Raw genomic sequence first — 19,667 nt, forward strand, 5'->3', positions numbered from 1 at the left:
GAGAGAGAGAGAGAGAGAGAGAGAGAGAGAGATGAAATGAAATGTTATATTAAACGTCTTCAAAAGGCCAAAATGACCTATGAGACCAATCTGATACAATCCTTATGGATCTAATCCAATGTTTGGGTACAAAAATAAAATGAAATGAACTAAAGTGAAAAACTAGAACTAAAAGACTAAATAGTCGGACTGAAATCATCATCATCATCCATGCTCGAGGATGCCCGACATCGGACGTTGTCCGAGAAAGTATTGCATCGGTTGTTAAAGAGCTTTGTCAATGTCTGCCTCTCTAAATAGTCGTATTGGGCGTTTGCCATGTCGTACTAGAATAGTCTTGATTCTCTGATGGAGCCTCCGTCGATGTCGTGGTCGCAGACGTGGGCCTCTAGCCCTCGCGAGCTCAGTGGCTCTATCGACTAATATATCTCTGGTACAAGTGGGCTCTGAAGTCTGCTGTGAAGCATGTGCATCTTGCTGCTAGTCCCTCCGATAAAGAACTCAGTGATCTCCCTCTGTGAATGTCTCCCATAGCCTTGTGTCCTCAAGAGACTCTCCCTGTGTCTGCGCACCTCTAGCAAAAACTACCCCTGAGGCATCTTTGATCCTGACATCTCATTACCCTAGCCAACGGTCCAAAGCCCTCTCTGAATAGACAGTGAAAGCGGCCTCGAATCTCATAGTATACCGAACAATGACAAATGTGATGTAACTCTGTCTCTTGTTCTATATGACACAACTGGCATATCTTGACTTCTATCTTTCTATCTTTCTATAGTAGTCTCCCAATGATATCCCGCTACTCTAGGTAATGTGCCGTCAGGAGTTTGATTTGTTTTCGAGTAAAAAATAATCTCTCTTCCCATAAAGCTATCCTCAATGTGTCTACATCTAGCTTCATTGATCCGTTACAATTCTATGCTGCCATTTTAAGGTTGGTCCCATAGGTCTCGCACCTTTATGCGGTGCGTTTTTCTAACACCACTACTCTCCCTTTCTTGTAGAGAGCAATTTTCCTTTTCTCCCTCACCGCCTTGATCTGTGGCATCAGCTCTTGCATGTGTGTTACCTGTGTTAGAGTGAGGTCATCACCCAAAAATTTCCCAGTTTGCTTGAGTGTTGGTCTCTTCTTCAGGAATCCCTTCCTAGCTTCCAGCTTAGGGAAACGTATAATGAGTGCTCTTTCCTTGGGCCTTCCTTTCTCATCACTTCCCTTCTTGCCAACTCTCCAAGCACCTGTGTGTGTGGGTTCAGAAATACCCATGCGCTTCAAGAGCTCTTACACTTCTTCTACTTTTCCAGTTTCTTTGAGACTTGTAACACGCACATGGAGGGCTCTAGTCTTTCTCTTTTGCTCCTCTTCAATTGTCATATTGATGATATTTGATGTTGGTGTGGCTTCAAGCATCTTATCTTTCCCTTTCTTTGCGTCCTCGTTCCAGTTTTCAACTTTATCACCTTCTCTTGTGTTTTCATTAGGTGCCCCGCCCATGAAGAGGTCGTTCATGCCTTTTGCTCTTCCTCCTCTCGTAGAGTTTTCACATGCTCCTTAATGCTTTCGAGCTCCTTGATCATTGAGGGTTGATTTTCTGCCTCCTTTGCGGGGGTATTTTTTCAAGCTGCAAGGTCCCCCTTAAGTGCTTCAATCACTGCATCCTTTTCATTCATGCGTTCTTTCATTTTTTATTTCCAAGATTCATACATAGCAAGTGCATCCTCTAGTCTTTTCTACATCATACATTCCATTACATTTTTTTATGCCCTCACAATCGTCTGCATTTCGGCCTTCAATGATGTGTACATCTCGTAACGCTTACTAAGCATTTCTTTGTCCAATTCTTTCCTCTTATTTGCATACATAGCTTTTTTGTAAGTTTCCGCATTTGCATACATCTCTTTTTCGATGTCACCCCTCAAGAGGCCAGCTCCGCGTTAATCATCACTGTACCTTCTCATACATTAAGTCATCTTTGACTCTAGATAGTTTCTCTGCTCTCACAAAACCTGGTGATAGTGTGCTCTCTCAAAACCTATGCCTAAATGTCGCTTTTGATTTAGGCGGAGTTTCATAAATGCTGTCATCCCGATGTCTAGTTGGTCCATCTTCAAGCACCCGAACAATTCCTTGCAAAGAGAGATCAACACCAAATGGGGTCCCCAACCCCCCTCCAAGGGCCCTCCACTCCATTGCTGGAATGGTATTTGCCTTTAGATTGCATGTATCTTGCTGTGTCTGAATGTAGGTGCAGCACTGGGCTGAAAACAGATTCTGAATGAAGGGTTCCTTGCGATGGAAACACGGGGAACTGGATGCTGTGGTGCTGGGGTACTGCAATGAAGAAGAAGGTACTGGAAGGCTGAAAATTGATGGTACTGAGGGCTGTAGGCTGAAATACTGTAAGCTGAAAACTGAAAACTGACGTGCTGTATGGCTGAAATCTGAGTGCTTGAAGGCTGAATATTGAGCCTTGCTGGTACTGATGGTACTGCGGCTGATACCCTGTGAAAACGCACACAGCAACAAGTAGGCGATGGCTGTGGAAGATGGCTCGCGATCTCTTGGGCTGCTTTAAAACGTAAGGGTACTTACCCCTCACGCGCACCCTTCCTCCTTGCGACGCGGAGAGAGAGAGAGAGAAATGAAATGTAATGAAATGATACAATCCTTGTGGATCTAATCCAATGTCTGGGTGCAAAAATAAAATGAAATGAACTAAAGTGAAAGACTAAAACATCAGACTGAAATCATCATCATCATCATCATCCATGCCTGAGGATGCCCGGCATCGGACGTTGTCTGAGAAAGTATTGCATCGGTCGTTGAAGAGCTTTGTCAATGTCTGCCTCTCTAAATAGTCGTACTGGGCGTCCCCATGTCTGAGAAAGTATTGCATCGGTCGTTGAAGAGCTTTGTCAATGTCTGCCTCTCTAAATAGTCGTACTGGGCGTCCCCATGTCGTGCTAGAATAGTCATGATTTTTTTATGGAGCCTCCGTTGATGTCGTAGTCACCCCCGTAGACGTGGGCGTGAACTCTTGCGAGCTTAGTGGCTCTGTCCACTAATATACCTCTCGTAGAAGTGGGCTCTGAAGTCTACTGTGAAGCATGCACATCTGGCTGTTGAGTCCCTCCTCTAGGAAGTCAGTGATCTCCCTCTGTGAATGTCTCCCATTGCCTGGTCTCCTCAAGAGACTCTCCCTGTGTTTGCGCAGCTCTAGCAAAAACTACCTGAGGCATCTTATATCTCATTACTCTAGCCAGCGGTCCAAAGCCCTCTCTAAATAGAAAGTGAAAGCGGCCTCGAATCTCATAGTATACCGAACAATGACAAATGTGATGTAACTTTGTCTCTGGTTCTATATGACACAACTGGCATATCCTAGCTTCTGCTAGTTCTCTCCTAAATCTGCCAGTCTCAATCTCTAGGTGATGCGATGATGTGGGCATTTGACCAATAGCACATCGTATCCCATAGGATAAATGAGTGTCGATATAGGCCGGTCTGATCACAAATCCACCCTCTGCTAGTTGGAGAAGATGCTCTCTATAGAAAGCCATCTTCGTACCCTACTCTTGTACCGGCTATATCCATGTGCTTTTGGTATCTAGTTGAATCAAATCCTGACGTTTAAGTCTATTGATTCCTATCCGTGTGAGAGAAAGGGAGGGTACATCCAAGGAGTGCTGGAATGGAGGCAGCCTATCCATGCTGAAGCCATGTGACTGAAACCATGATGTCATCTGCTTATACCAACATGCTGTGTCCTGTTGTAGCGCTAGCTGTCGGGATCACTCAAGGGCTAGCCAAGCATATTTGTCTCTGGGGAGGTCCCAAAAATTATGCATGAAGGAAACTGATCTAGTAAGGACCTCAACTACGCGAGGGGGGGGCAGCTAGCTCAGCTCGAATAATCTCATGTGGCACTGAGGCTGTTGGACGGGAGCGACTCACACACCCATGAAGTGCATGCAAACACTACCTAGATCAACATAATGTCAATCGAGGACACAAATGACACGATAGGCACACACAGGAAATCTCTTAAGCTTGTCAAGCTGAGACCATCCTACACATACAACACTCAGGAAGGCCAACTAAACCACAATCAAGAACCTCACTGCTCTCAACTACACCACCTAGCCACATACACACATACGGAAGGTAACTCACCTAATCATGCCAGATTCGTACGAAACTTAAGGAACACCATCCCCTCACTAGGATACACTTGTCCCTAAGCTTCTACACTCAAAATCCTCACTCTAAACCCATCTGCGGAAAACGCGTGGGATGACAGAGCAGAATTTTGAAAGTGCCCGAAACTGAAATTTATGAGTACCTATGCGTAGCTTATGTCGCCACGATTCTATAGACTACTAGCACGCAGAAAACAGACTTCGTTTGATACACTTACAGCCACAAATAGCTCGTAGATGCGTCGGCGTGTGCGCTTCGTCTCGCGTGGAATGCTTGGCGTTGTCGCGTAGCTCTCCTTGAGCCTACAACAATGGTGCAGTCGGATCTCCAATGCGTTGAGCGAGCTGGGCGTAGCGAGAGGATGAAGCTCACGCTCACTCTCTTTCTCTCTCACACACAGTAGACGGCAGCGCTAAGTTTTGATTATGATAAAAGTCCTCTTTACAAAATGACCTAGGTCCCTTATATACTAAGGCTACCTTAGGTTTAACCAAAAATGGGGTTGAAAGGGTCAAATGGCTTTGTATTTACAATCTGGAAGTGCCATTGCACCCTGGCTTCTGAAACTAGAATAACTACTCATTACAAATGACGTTTATAGCCATAATCCGCAGCATTTCATAACTCGCAAAAGATAAGACTTTGGTACGAAACTTGAGTTATGTTGTGTTGTTGACCTAGCGGTCAACATTCCCCCCTTCCGCGTTCATGTCGTCCCCGACATGACCTGATTGTCGATGGCGATGTGGTGCCTTCGTTGTCGTTTTGGCTTCATCTGTTGCACTGCTTGTAACTTTGTCGAACCACAACAAGAACTATGATCCATTAGAGCGGACATCTATCATCATAACCATTCATCTTTTGAGATCCTCTGATTACTTTTATGTCTGCTCTTCTTCATTGGGGACTTCTTTGTTCCTGTGAAATCATGTTGTTAGTGTTGTTTGCAGCTTTGTCATTGTAGGCCATTCTTCGACTCGCCATTGAGGAGAAGTATGCTATGATCTGAAATTGGTGCTCCAATTCATTTGTCAATTGATTTGAGTAGCATTTACTTATTGTTAATGTAGAAGGAATATGTACAAGAGGATGGTGATAGGTGTCTTTAGATTAGGGTTTGAAACCTGGATGACCAAAGAGAAAAAACCCGGTGGGAAAAAAATGCCTTTGGTATACGCTCTTATTGGAGTTGAGCAGTTGAACGTGAAGTACATGTTCATGAAAGGTGAGTGCTTGGGTGAAACACGGAAAGAGTGCCTGATGCAAGTGCCAATTATGGGACACTCTATATGCATATGAGAAATTTGTCAACAAAAGCATGCAATGTGAAAGGAGTTGATGGGTGTTTCGAGGAATAAATGTAGCACATGTGACATCAAAAGATGTCTCAATAGCTTCCACCTTTCCAAGAAGGGTTTTCGATGTAGAAGTTTCTCCACTCGTATCTCACTGTGCTCAATACGTGAGTGTCTTTTGGACCTTCTCCTTCACTTCACCAGACTTAAGTACTTAGACTTCGACTCTTTTGCTCACTTATACCAGCATGAGCGACACAACGTAAATATGCTCAACTCTTCCAGCTTGAGCAGTACCTAGAATAGCTAAGACGCTTAGACCACAGAGAATATTACTTGAAGCTTTGGGACTAGCACCTCACTCATTTTGTGGCTTAGCTCGACTCTGACTTGTATGACTTGTCGGTTGCATGTTGACACTGCTTTGTGACAAGTTCTTTGGCTGTTGTAGTGGCTGCTGAGACATACTTCGTGAAGTTTCATCGTTTTCTTGTACCTTCTTCTCTTTGTAGTGCTCAGGCCTCTCGTCAGTCTTTTCTTCACGAGGATTATGGATTTTTTTATTATTTTTTCTTAATAATAAACAATGAAAATCCTAAAACAAACTTAACAAAAGAAAAATCATTCAAATAGAAATCTAAATGTTATGTACACTATACACATGTCCCTACGGGCTCATATATGGATTTTGTCCCCATACTCCTCTGTAACACTACTATGAGGGCATATACTCTAAATTACTTCAAAAAATTATCACAATAAAACGCAAAAATCCAATGCCTCTCACAAAACATTGCCCTCTAATAGTCATAATGTTAGGTCCGCATTCAGAATGCCTCCCTCCTTCCTATTTGGAGTCATCCTTTACGACAGGGTATCACAAAGGGTATGTGTTGTGCTTGGGCAATTAAAAGTTGTGCCTATGCAGGCCTTGTAATGTAGCCCTATTATGCATACACAGTCAATGCATGGAAAAGAGTTATGTTGTGCAAGATGTGGGTATAAGCAATTTGCTTATTGGCATTTGTTGGCGAGGCTTCCTATTCTAAGCAATGTAATGGTCTTTGAAGCTCCTGTATTGTTGCTTGATTGAAGCGACTTGCTCTCTTCTAACTGTAGTGTAATCGTAGGAAGAATTGTAAGAATTCAAGCGGCGATGCACTGACAACAGTTTTGTTGTTCTTCTTTGGGACCCATTTCTTTGCGATTATTGGCTGTTTTGTTGCTGACGCTCGTTTGGGAACCCATACTTGCCCGTGCTTCATTTGTGTTTGAAGAGACTTCTTTGGGATGCACCTTTTTGTTGTGTGAGTCGACAGTGGTCTTTGCTTCAGCCTTTGTACGCTTGGTTGGTGACGGGATTCAGGCTTTGAAAGTTGATACTGTGGTTGTTTTGGAATCCAAATGAATTCGTGACTTTTTTGTGCTTGAATCAACTTCTTTGGAGCCCAAACCTGAGTTGTGAAAGCTTGCGACTTTGTGATATTCTTACCCGTTCGTGCACGCTTTCCTTGTTTTTTTTCTGGTGTTGGATCTTGTGATTTTTCATTAGAGATCTTTGTCTTCTTGATCCATATCTGTTTTTGGCCGATCTGGCTTTTTGGTATCCAGATTTGTCGATCTTTTTGGCTTTGACTTTTTGTCCTGTTCTTTTGACCTGTCATGGTTGTTGCTGAAGGGGTTGGTGATAGTGATGGCCTGAGTTGATGATAGGGGATGTCGTAAGATTCATCACTATCGCTACTATCCTCAGCAAGGTTGACTTCTTGTACTTTCCCTTGATTTTTTGGCTGGTAGTGGAAAGTTACTGTCTGTTTGCTCGTGGGTGGTAGTTTCTTGGAGGACTTTTCTAGCCCAATGATTAGAGCATTGCTAGCTCGTTGCTCTGGTCGTATTCCTCCTAGGTGAGTCTTTGCATCCTTATTAGGAGCCATGTATGAGGATGTTTGTGGTGGTTGTGTCTTCACCGAGGACTTTGGAATCCACTTTTGATGCACTTTACTCACGTAGCGATGACATTGATTCCCGGGTCGTTGATCTTTTGGAAGCTCGAAGTGTTCTACAGAGTCATAGAACTCGTCATCTTCTTCATCTTTTGATTCTCCAGATTTCTTTGTTTGTTCCTTATTTCGAGAGATTGTTGATGTCTGGATCTGTTCGTTTTCCTGGATTACACTCACTGCAAAATAAGGAACGACATCATAGCCATTTTCATCACAAAACTTTGTTGTGGGAGCATCCTCCACGGTGCACACGTCCAGAGTAGCCAAGATGTGTTCCCATCCAACTCTTCTTCAGGAAATGGTTCTGGGATATAGTCCTTATCCTCTATAGCTCGCTCTAGGATACATTCCTCACGTTTCAAGCTACCACATTGTGAAGCTCCACACATCCACAGTTCTTTAGGCTTACCTAACCAAGCTGGAAGTTTTGATCCTGCTACTGGGGCGGAATCAAACTCCTCAACCGGTGTTCTCGTCACATCCCTATAGCTATGGTCCCTCAAGTTTATCTTTGTTATGGTTTCCATATGTCTCAGGTATATATGGTCATAACCCCAATTTTGAACCATTTTCAATTGTCGCATGAATGGTCTTCCCAGAATGATGTCATAGTTGTTCTTCTTGCCAAAGGCAACAACAGCAAAAGTGTGTTCATATTCAATACCACAAGAAGTAACAAGTACTTTTTCTAGCAGTCCTAGGGGCTTTTCCTTGTGTCCGTCTGCAAGCTGCAGGGTCATTCGTGTGGATATCAAGGCAGGTTTTCTCCATTTTTTCCAAACCTCGTTGGTTGCAATGGCCACACCAGCTCCACTGTCAAGGATTGCCATGGTTTTTACATTATTGAATTCCATAGGAAGGGTGGTGTTTCCATCTTCTCCCTCGTAATACTCGCCTACCTTGTTTAATGGCACTCATTTCAAGCTCTTTGATGCCTTCCTCGATTTGAGTCATTGGGGTTTTTACACCAAATTTCTCTAGACATTTACCCACATTAGCCCACATGTTTGGTCTTATTCTGAGCAACTCGGCTAACATTATTGTACAAGTGACTGGGGTAGATAGAATATCTACTAGCCCCTTTGAATCGATGGCCTTGTTGGGAGACAGTCTCTGTGATGGGACTGCAACCACATCTGACTTGGTCTCGTACTCTCCCATGTAGGACGGTAGTGTTCTTAGCGAATGGGGTTGACTATCCATAGATTGTACAGATCCTTTGTCGCCCCAATACGATCGCACGTCTATATTCATTTGAGATCCAGTCTCAAATTCCTCTATTGGTGGTAGAAACACTCCTCGTTCATCACTTGTCTTGTCTACTCGTCTTCTTAGGTCATCGGCTTCATTGGCCTCTCTGACTTGTTTCCACAATTCGTCAAGACCATCTATCTCTCTACAATCCTCAGGTATAGCTTGGTGAAATCCCTCGGAAGAGTTATCCGTGGTATTCAATACTATCCTTGGTTCTAATGCTAGGTCTTTGAGGTTTGGTCTGTGCTTATGACTAGAATCTGGCTCTTTTAGTTCTTGGTTTGGTGGGATTACTTGTGTAGGCATGACACGAATCACATCCTCAGGTTTTGCAACTGGTGGTTCTAGTAAAGCTTGGGCTGTTTGAATCATTTTCTTGCACATTTTAAACCTTTGCTTTTCTAGTTCCGCATCGGGATATGTCATCCACCTGTATTCTTGGGTTTGGTTGCTTTTGAGCTTCACATCATAGGCTTTCAAGAGGGCATCTAATGTCTCATTAACCTTCTTTGCCAACACAGATCCTCCTGAACTAGCACTTCTCGGTTTCTCATCCGTGGATGGTTCTTCTAGAGGTTTAACCATCTGTGTAAGAGAAGGTGCCTCCTTTTCCTCATGTTGTTTTATCTTCTCCTCAGCTTCGGTAAGCTTCTCAGCTAGGGATTTTTGCTCTCGTTCCCTGCGTGCTTTCATCCTAGTCTTTCTAGCTTTCCAACTATTTCGTTTGCTCTTGGTTTTTTGACTAGGTGCGTCTGTCTTTGGTCCATCATCTGTCTTTGGACTCGTGTCACTTTCCATGTTCTTTGTCTCTGTATTCTCATCAGCTTTCTTTTGAGCTTGTGCTCTCGTAACCACTTGAACTGGTACAACATTTTCATTTTCTGAGCTACTAGGGAGCTGAACAATCCGTGATACATTTGTCATGATTTTCCTGATTTGGTTTGGTTTTTTCGGGCAATCGGGGATCAAGTGAGTGATGCCACACTCAAGACAATAGGCATTTACTTCAGTGATCTCCGTATGAGGACATTGTTTGACCAAGTGGTTGTCACGACTTTTGTGACAATCTGTCTCTGGTTTAGGAGATTCTTTTAGCATTTCCTCTTGGCTATAAGCAAGCTTTGACCTAGATAAGCCGTTATTTGCAATGAATCGCAATGTCCTTTCGTCCATTTCATACCTTCTTTCTTTCGACTGAAACCCAGGAGGTGGAGGTCGTACCGGCCTCACCACTCCATGTGTTTCTCTCACATTTTGTTGCTCCGAAGGGTAGTACTCACTTTGGTTGCGATACCACATTGTAGCTGGTATTGGCATTGGTTTATTTGATGCTTCCATCATTGGCATGTATCTCATGTCTACCGGCATTCTAGCACCTGGCAGCGGAGGTTGTTGTCCTAAGACAAGTTGTGGCCTTAAAACTCCTACTGGTCCTGGCGCATTTCCCGTAATGTATCTAGGTGGAGTAGGTGTCTCTGGAACAGGTTGTACATACCTCTTCCTAGCATTTTCCATGCTATAATAGCCCCGTATGGTTCGTCCATTTTCTCTCAATTTCACACCACTTCGGCTCTCCCAAATCAGACCTTACAAGAGGAATCAACCTCTTGACCAAGTCGTCGATAAGCTTTTCTTGATCAATAGGTGCCGTTGGCTTGTCAATGGACTCACTTATCTGTGAAACACTGTGCTGAGAGGATGTGTCATCTCCTTGACTCTTTAAGTCCTTTTCTTTGTATGCCTCACAGTTATCCACTAGATAAAGAGCTTCTTTGATCAACTCGTTTAGCGTCATCCTCCTTATCATATGCAGATCCTTCTGAAGGCCCGCATGTCTCATTCCCTGGATAAAGATCAGCATCAGTCGTGCTTGCGTAGGTAATTCTGCTCTCGGACAGAGCTTAACATATCTCTTGAGCCGTAATGATGCTTTGCGTAGTGATTTATTCTCTTTCTGTTTGAATCTATGGATTTGCGAGACCGTGTTGTGAGCAATGCCTTTTGGCGAGAATTCTTCAATAAACTCTTCAAACAACTCATCTAGGGTCTCAAAATCCCATTTTTCCACCGAGTCGAACCATGTAGCTGCATCATCTTCTAGAGTCAATCCAAATCCCGCGAACTGTGTCGCAAAATCTGAAACTTCCTCTGCTCTAATCACTCTTCTAAAAGACGCTACGTGGTCTCTCGGATCTTTATCTCCGGAGTATTTTCTGTTTACCCATTTCTGGACTTGGGATGGTCTAACTCGTCGATTGTCTACAAGTCTAACCAGAGACTCTCCCAATCCTTCTCTCGTTATCGCTCTTGAAGGGAATCCTGGTGGCTCTCTTCTTGGAACTCCCATAGGAATTCTCGTGTTTGGTGGAGGCATTTGTGGTCCTTCATTGACCAAATATCCACCTCTTTCTAGTACAATCTGTGGATTTGTGCTTTCTACAATTCTGTATTCTCGTCCATACTTGTCGACAACTATAGATCTCCATTGACAGTCGACTCCATATTTGTAGACATATAAGAGCTTGTAATCCGTTATCTCTTCTAGGTATGGATCTGAGTACCTATAAAGATTGACCTCATTGTCGTCAATGTATCTATATAGTCCTTCACTCTCATGACCAATCATCCAAACTCTCTCAACATGATGGATCTTTATCAATTGCAAGTTTGGAAGATCCATTGTGGAAGGATATTCCTCTATCGTCGGGATCTCCAAGCTTGTGTAAGTTGCGTTTGAATCTAAGGTAGACATGATTTTTGGGCTTAAGAGCTTTTGCTTGGTTCAAGTAGACTTAGTCCACTGTGCTCAAGTTCTTTGGTTAGGGAAAAGTCGAAACTATGTTCAAAACCGCAACCGTTTCGTCACAATTCTCGCAAATTGTCGCTTTCAGACACCCCTAACTTGCGGATGTATTTTGAGGCCTTAAACGATGTTTTTTTCAAAGTTGAACTAAATGGGTTTCGTAGGCATACATTTAGTTCAAGTTTTGCTTTAAGATTTGTAGAGCCGCTCTCAGGTTACGTTTTGATATAAAAACTTTTCCGATCCGATACCGTTTGTGAAAGTTATGGCCAAAATAGTGAAATGCAGTTTAGAATGGTCAAAATGAGTCCAAATTCAATTTTAAAAGAAGATTTGGGATCTCTGTGACACTGTGAACACTTTTGTATGGTCAAAATTACAGTTGGACCCTAAAACTGGCCTAGAGACATCCTACGCGTAGGATGTCTATATGCTCAGAATTTAACAAAATTTGGTCCATAGACTCCCCTTAAGTTCAGCAACACAATGGTATGCTCGGAATTTCATTTGGACCTAAAAATGGCCTTGAGACATCCTACACGTAGGATGTCTTTTTGCTCAGAATGGCTTGAAATTTTCACCCCAGCTTCTCCTTGATGTGCTGATCACAGTGGTGTGCTCATAAGTTGGTTTGGAGTCCTAAATCAAGCTGGAGACATCCTACGCGTAGGATGTCTAACTGCTCAGATTTTGTCCAAACTTGATCCCAAGATTCTCCTAGTGCTCAGCAACACAATGGTATACTCAGAATTGATTTTGGATGCCAGTAGGTCAAGATTTAGGCTGCATAAGCTTCTAGTGCACTCCAATGTCTGACAATTCTTGTCTTTGCTTGGTAGATAGGCCAAACAAGGTCCAAATTCACTTTTGAAAAAAAGTTCTGGAATCCTTGAGACACTTAGAACCTCCCTATATGGCCAAAGTAGAATTTTGACCACTTTATGACCCTGGAGACATCCTACGCGTAGGATGTCTTTTTGCTCTGTTTCAGCTCAAACTTGCATTGTAGCTTCCCCTTGATGTGCTTAACTCACAACTACTTTTACTTTTTGATTTTGACACCTATAGGTTGGTCAAATGATCAAGAATCTGTTCCAAAAGCCTGATGTTTGTCCTGATGAATTCCTAAGTCCAAATTGAACCAAAATTGACTAGGAGGCTTGCCTAAGGCTATACAACACCCTGCTATGTCCACAGTTTGAATTTGGCCTCTAAATCATGCCTTAGACATCCTACGCGTAGGATGTCTAATTGCTCAGAACTGCCCCAAATTTGAACCACATACTCTCCTTAAGGTGCTGATCACTGTGGTATGCTCAGAAATGTGTTTAGAGTCTTAAATCACACAGAAGACATCCTAGGCGTAGGATGTCTTTTTGGCCTGTTTGACCCCAGACTTGTCCCACAGCTTCCCCTTGATGTCAGCAACCCAATGCTATGCTTAGATTTGAGTTTGGATGTTAAAAGACCCCAAATTTTAGCTGTTCTTGCCTTTTTTCAGTCAGAAGTGCTAAAGTCCGCTTTGAACCCAATTTTCTCACCCAAATGAGGTGAAACCCCTTTCAATCATTCAAGACATGTTCATGCAGCCATATTATGGTTTTGGTCTCAAAATAATGCTTTGGCACAAATTGGGTAGGATGTCTGGCAATTTTAGTCTATCTGGCCTTATCCTGTCAAGATATGGTCAAATTTCCACTTTCCAGTTGAAAATAGGGTAAAACCTACCTTCTGAACACACTGGTCAACTCAGAATTGCAAAATTTCCACCAGATCACCCTGTAGACATCCTACGCATAGGATGTCTACTGCTGATTTTTTGAGATTGAAGTGTCCCTGATGCTTCCTTATACTCTCAACAAGTGCAAGTATGCTTCACAATTGCAAAAACATGCAAAAATCACTCAATTAAGCCTTTGCTGAAATTTTACGTTTTCTGACTCCGCCTTTTGGCTTTTGGTCAACAAAAATAGGGAAATACACCCAAGTCAATATGAAAATACGGTAAAACCTACCCTCTGAACACACTGGTGCAGTCAGAATTTTCAAATTTAGTCTCCAGAACCCCCTTGAGACATCCTACGCGTAGGATGTCTATGTTTACAGAATTACAGGTTTCCTTCACAGAACCCTTGCAAATGCTCTTTTATATGCACAGCATCAGTCAGTCATGCAAAAATATCCACAAAAGCTTGTTTAATGCATTTTTACCCTCAATAGCGCACTTTTCCGTGATTTCAAATGCAATCAAGCACTTTAGCAAATAATTCAATGCTGAATAGCTCTAGATCAGAATCGGATCACTTACCTAAGCTACTCCTACAAATCATATGGGGTTTTGCATCTCTGAGTAGAAAAACGCTTCACTGCCACACACGGACTAGTAAATGCTTTTATCACCTCACAAATCACTCGACCACCAACAACTACTCTAATCCACAGCTCTTAGCTAAACCTATCTAGTCGCAGACCCTCGGCAAGACACACGCGTCCTGGCTATCCACTTGATCACGGAATATCCTCTTCCGGATCCACTTAAGAAAAACGCTTTCTTTAGCCGAAACTAAATCAAGCAACCATCACACGAGTGTTAGTAGGAAACCTACTTAGGTCCTTGTGTCCCCGGCAGCGGTGCCAATGTTGGACGGGAGCGACTCACACAGCCATGAAGTGCATGCAAACACTACCTAGATCAACATAATGTCAATCGAGGACACAGATGACACAATAGGCACACACAGGAAATCTCTTAAGCTTGTCAGGCTGAGACCATCCTACACATACAACACTCAAGAAGGCCAACTAAACCACAATCAAGAACCTCACTGCTCTCAACTACACCACCTAGCCACATACACACATATGGAAGGTAACTCACCTAATCATGCCAGATTCGTACGAAACTTAAGGAACACCATCCCCTCACTAGGATACACCTGTCCCTAAGCTTCTACACTCAAAATCCTCACTCTAAACCCATCTGCGGAAAACGCGTAGGATGACAGAGCAGAATTTTGAAAGTGCCCGAAACTGAAATTTATGAGTACCTATGCGTAGCTTATGTCGCCACGATTCTACAGACTACTAGCACGCAGAAAACAGACATCGTTTGATACACTTACAACCACAAATAGCTCGTAGATGCGTCGGCGTGTGCGCTTCGTCTCGCGTGGAATGCTTGGCGTTGTCGCGTAGCTCTCCTCGAGCCTACAGCAATGGTGCAGTCGGATCTCCAATGTGTTGAGCGAGCCGGCCGTAGCGAGAGGATGAAGCTCACGCTCACTCTCTTTCTCTCTCACACACAGTAGACGGCAGCGCTAAGTTTTGATTATGATAAAAGTCCTCTTTACAGAATGACCTAGGTACCTTATATACTAAGGCTACCTTAGGTTTAACCAAAAATGGGGTTGAAAGGGTCAAATGGCTTTGTATTTACAATCTGGAAGTGCCATTGCACCCTGGCTTCTGAAACTAGAATAACTACTCATTACAAATGACGTTTATAGCCATAATCCGCAGCATTTCATAACTCGCAAAAGATAAGACTTTGGTACGAAACTTGAGTTATGTTGTGTTGTTGACCCAGCGGTCAACAGAGGCCTTGGTCCGAATATCCGAGAGATCATAGAGACTAGAGGCCTCTCCATACATCTCCATCCATCAGTGCTACCAGATCTGCCCTGGTGGTCCACTAAGGTCCCCCAAATCTGAACCCCATAGAGCATAGCTGAAGCCTGAAATTGAACTTGCGAACACATCTTCTCCAAACATCCCAAGGCATAAGCTCTTGTCAATCTAGTCTCTGCTGCTTTCCGCAATGAAAACGCCGGTCCACTGGACGCTACCCCAAGATAGGTGTATGCATCTGTATACTCCACCGTCTCCTGGCCATATGTAAAAGTGGGTGGTGACCTCCTGACCCACTGTGGTGTGGTGTTAAACACTATAACCTTCGTTTTCCCCAGGTTAACATACAAACCACTATCGTGGGCAAATGTGTACAAAGCATCTAAATGACGCTATATCCTTTCCGGGGAGTCAAAAATCAACACAATATCATCAGCATATAGCAATAGTGGGATCCATGTCCTTGCCAACTGTGCTCCTCTATCAACATCCCTCTCAATTTAGTCAGCCGCCTCATTCACATACATGCCAAATAGTGTAGGAGATAGCGGGCAGCCCAGTTTCACCCCAATTGTGGAGCGAACCAAATCAAAAATTCCCGTGCATGCCCCACTACTAACTTGTATAGAGTCATGATCTCCCAAATCAACGCTTTGGGTACCCCATCTCCTGTAGTCTGCGCATCAATCTACTTCTAGGCAACGTATTGAAGGCTTTGTGGAAATCCACAAAGCTTCAATAGATCCGTCTCCCACATGATCTCCTCTCCCCAATAATGGCTTTGAGTGTCAGAATATGTTCAAGAGTAGAGAAAGCTCTCCCAAAACCCACCTGGCTTGCTGCTCGTACACCTCTCTCTCTGCCTATCTACTCATCTGCTGGTCAAGGATGGATGCGTACAACGGTGCAAATGTGTGTCCAATCATGATAGTGCGGTAGATCCCAGCATCCATAGGGTCCCCTGACTTGAAGATAGGTACGATAGTGGACAAACTCCAAGTATCACGTAGGCCCTCGTACATGGCATGGTTGAACATCACTGCTAGATGCTTTGCAAGCAGATCTCTGGCATGTATAAAATGCTTTGCTAGTAGGCTATCGTGATCATATGCTCTCTTGGTCTTCATCATGTCAATGGATTTCTTTACCATCTCAGAGGGAAAGAAGGCACCTATGTGTGGGCATGGCTCTGGCGGGTCTGGAAGAGGTGGCTACCGGAAGACTGTGTAGAGGGATGATGCATGGTGATCCTATACTTCCGTAGAAGTGACAATTGGTGAGGGAGAGTGCTCATGGAAGAGTCCCCATGCCTCACCTGAATCCTGGCTCAAAAACATAGTGACTCCTAGAAGTACCTCCCTCTGAAGTTGGGCTCTGGTCTCTCTGCACTCCTCATCATACCAGCTCTTCTTGGGTATTCTCCTAGGGCGTCCTCGCTGCCCAGGCTCAGTGTGTGGGTATGTCTCTGCTGCGACACCTTGTAGTGTCTCTGTTAATGTATAAGTGAGCTCCCCTAGAGATCTTCCTGTATCCTATGTGCATAAGCGTCTGTAGATACGATCTATGTAGACAGAATAAGTCTCCGCAGTGAAAGTGTGTCTGGTATGCGTAGATATATGTGCTAGTCGACCTGTGTCGAACAAGAATGAGATGGTAAACGTGGAAAGGGCATGATCTACTGCTATCCCAATTTACTTGGGCCCGACTATAAAGTTCTGAAGAGAGGGTATGAAACTAGGTTGTGCGAAAACATAATCCACTGTGCTAGCCCCATGTCTATGAGGAAAACAAGTGAACCCACTGGATGATGGAAATCTCTCGAGGCCATTCAAGATGGCCAGTCCATGTGAAGTCCCCAATTTTGTCAAATACCCCCCATATCCAGTGTGCTCTTCATCTTGCGAACACCTGGCCAATTCCATATCACTGCTGTCCAATTCTCATAACATTTCCTGTGAGGTATCGTAGAAAGCTATCTTAGACTGCCCGTCCTGGCATTAAAGTCTCCCAGAAGAATGACATCTCCATCCCTAGAGAACTCTCATATGTCCTCATCCAATGTCATGTAGGGCGACTACCCCTGGGTGATGCACAATGAGAATTGCTAGGGGCAAAAATAGCATATTGTAATGTAGAGTGGCCTACCTGTCTCCGCTCCCACTTTGACCCACATATATCTAGCTTGCTCACCTCTCTTAACAATATGAACGAGCGGTTGAAGCTCCTCCGCGAATAGGATTGCTACACCTCTTGACCCCGGTTCTCTATGCGTTGATCTGACATTCTGCCTACAAGTAGTCTCTCAATGGTATCCCGTCAATTTCGGTAGTGTGCCGCCAAGAGTCTGACGCATTTTCGAGTAAAAAATAATCTCTCTTCCCTCTAAGCTATCCTTAAATTCGCCTACATCTAGCTTCATTGATCCATTACAATTCCATTGCTGCCATTTTAAGATATGTCCCATAGGTCTCAAACTGTCATGCGGTGCGTTTTTCCAACACCACTACTCTCCCTCCCCTGTAAAAATCATACTTCCCTTTCTCCCTCGCCGCCTTGATCTTTGGCATCATCTCTTGCATGTGTGCTACCTGTTTTAGAGTGAGGGCATCACCCAAAAATATCCCAGTTTGCTAGAGTGTTGGTCTCTTCTTTAGGAATTCCTTCCTAGCTTCTAGCATAGGGAAACTTATAATTAGTGCTTCTTTTCCTTGGGCCTTCCTTTCTCATCACTTCCCTTCTTGCCAACTCTCCAAGCACTTGTGTGTGTGGGTTCAATAATACTCATGTGCTTCAAGAGCTCTTGCACTTCTTCTACTTTTCCACTGCCTTTGAGACCTGTAACATGCACATGAAGGGCTTTAGTCTTTCTCTTTTGCACCTCCTCAATTGTCATATGGATGATAGTTGATGTCATTGTGGTTTAAAGCATCTTATCTTTTCCTTTCTTTGCGTCCTCGATCCACTTTTCAGCTTTATCAACCTTCTCTTGTGTTTTGAATAGGTGCTCCTTCCATGAAAAGGTTGTTTGTGCCTTTTTCTCTTCCTCTTCATGTCTGTTTTCACCTACTCCTTAATGCTTTCGAGCTCCTTTATCGTTGAGGGTTGGTTTTGTTCCTCCTTTGCGGGGCTATTTTTGCAAGCTGTGAGGTCTCCCTTAAGTGCTTCGATCAATGCATGCATGTGTTCTTCCATTTTTTATTTCCAAGATTCAAACGCAGCAAGTGCATCCTCTAATCTTTTTTGCATCATATATTCCATTACATTCTTTTCTGCCCTCACAATCGTCTGCATTTCGTCCTTCAATAATGTGCACATCTGGTCACGCTTACTAAGCATCTCTTTGTCCAATTTTTTCGTCATATTTGCATACATAGCCTTTTTGTAAGTCTCCGCATTTGCATACATCTCGTTTTCAATGTCACCCCTCAAAAGGCTCAGCTCAGCCTTAATCATCATCTGTACCTTCTCAAAAATTAAGTCATTTTTGTGCTAATTTTTTCGATTTAATGCTTCTTTTAGTGCTAGGCTTCATTATGGCTGAGTCTGCCCTTGATCTCCAGAGTCATGATAAAAACTGAGTACGCTGAACTTTGTGTTGACGTATGCTCGTGTGTGTGCGGGTGATGTGTGTTGTGTTTGGGAGCATATGTTAGTACTCAGTTCTACACCCTCTATTGGGCAATGACGACGTTAGTGGGGATGTCATGGTATTTAGTTAATACTATGCATGATGGAGCTGATGGTTATATGGTCTTGTGGGTGACTACCATGGGTCTATACCTTGCACTTTCCTTTAAAGGTGAATCTGGGCTTATCCTGGATTCATCTAGGTATATCATTTTTTACTCTAGTAAGTTTCTCTGCTCTCACATAACCTGGCGTTAGTGTGCTCTCTCGACTCCTTCGCCTTAATGTGGCTTTTGATTTAGGCGGGGCTTCATAGATATCGTCATCTCCGAGGTCGGCTAATTGGTCCCTCCTTAGGCACCTCGTGTGAGGCTTCTGTCCTGTTGTTGCTTTTGTGTCCTTAAGTGACCTGCAGGCACCACATAGCAGTGTCAGGCTGCCCCGTTGAAACTTGTGTACTCCTCAGCAACGGTGTGTGCTGCAGTTGCTGCAGCTAGTCTTGGCAGAACTTTCTCCATGTTGGGCACCTTGTGTTAGAGTTTTGGCATCTCAAGTGAACTGCCCAATGTGATCCCATTATTTCTTTTGGCTTTTAGGTATTTAGTTTACTTATTTGTCAAAGTATGGGTAGGGAAATTTACTGAGGTTGCTATACAAGCAACCCCTTGCCTCCATTGTATACACATTCAGTTATTGATTGCCAAGGTTGATTGGTTCAGGAGAGACTCTCTCTCTCTCTCTCTCTCTCTCTCTCTCTCTCTCTCTCTCTCTCTCTCTCTCGTGCTCACTCCCCTTGGTCTCTACGCTTCCGCATTGTCGACTTTGACATGGTATCACAGCCGTGTCGCCATTGAAGGCCT

The 19,667-nt window shown here is 43.7% G+C and overlaps 1 protein-coding gene across 1 annotated transcript in view; it reads left to right on the forward strand.

Annotated features, from left to right (window-relative positions):
- LOC147436767 (uncharacterized) overlaps window positions 1–19,667 on the forward strand; it is a 116,220-nt gene that overhangs the window by 82,750 nt on the left and 13,803 nt on the right. The window lies entirely within an intron of this gene.

This window comes from Adiantum capillus-veneris, chromosome 17 (assembly GCF_014529385.1).
Source record: "Adiantum capillus-veneris isolate H3 chromosome 17, ASM1452938v2, whole genome shotgun sequence".
In the NCBI taxonomy this organism is placed as follows: Eukaryota; Viridiplantae; Streptophyta; class Polypodiopsida; order Polypodiales; family Pteridaceae; genus Adiantum; species Adiantum capillus-veneris.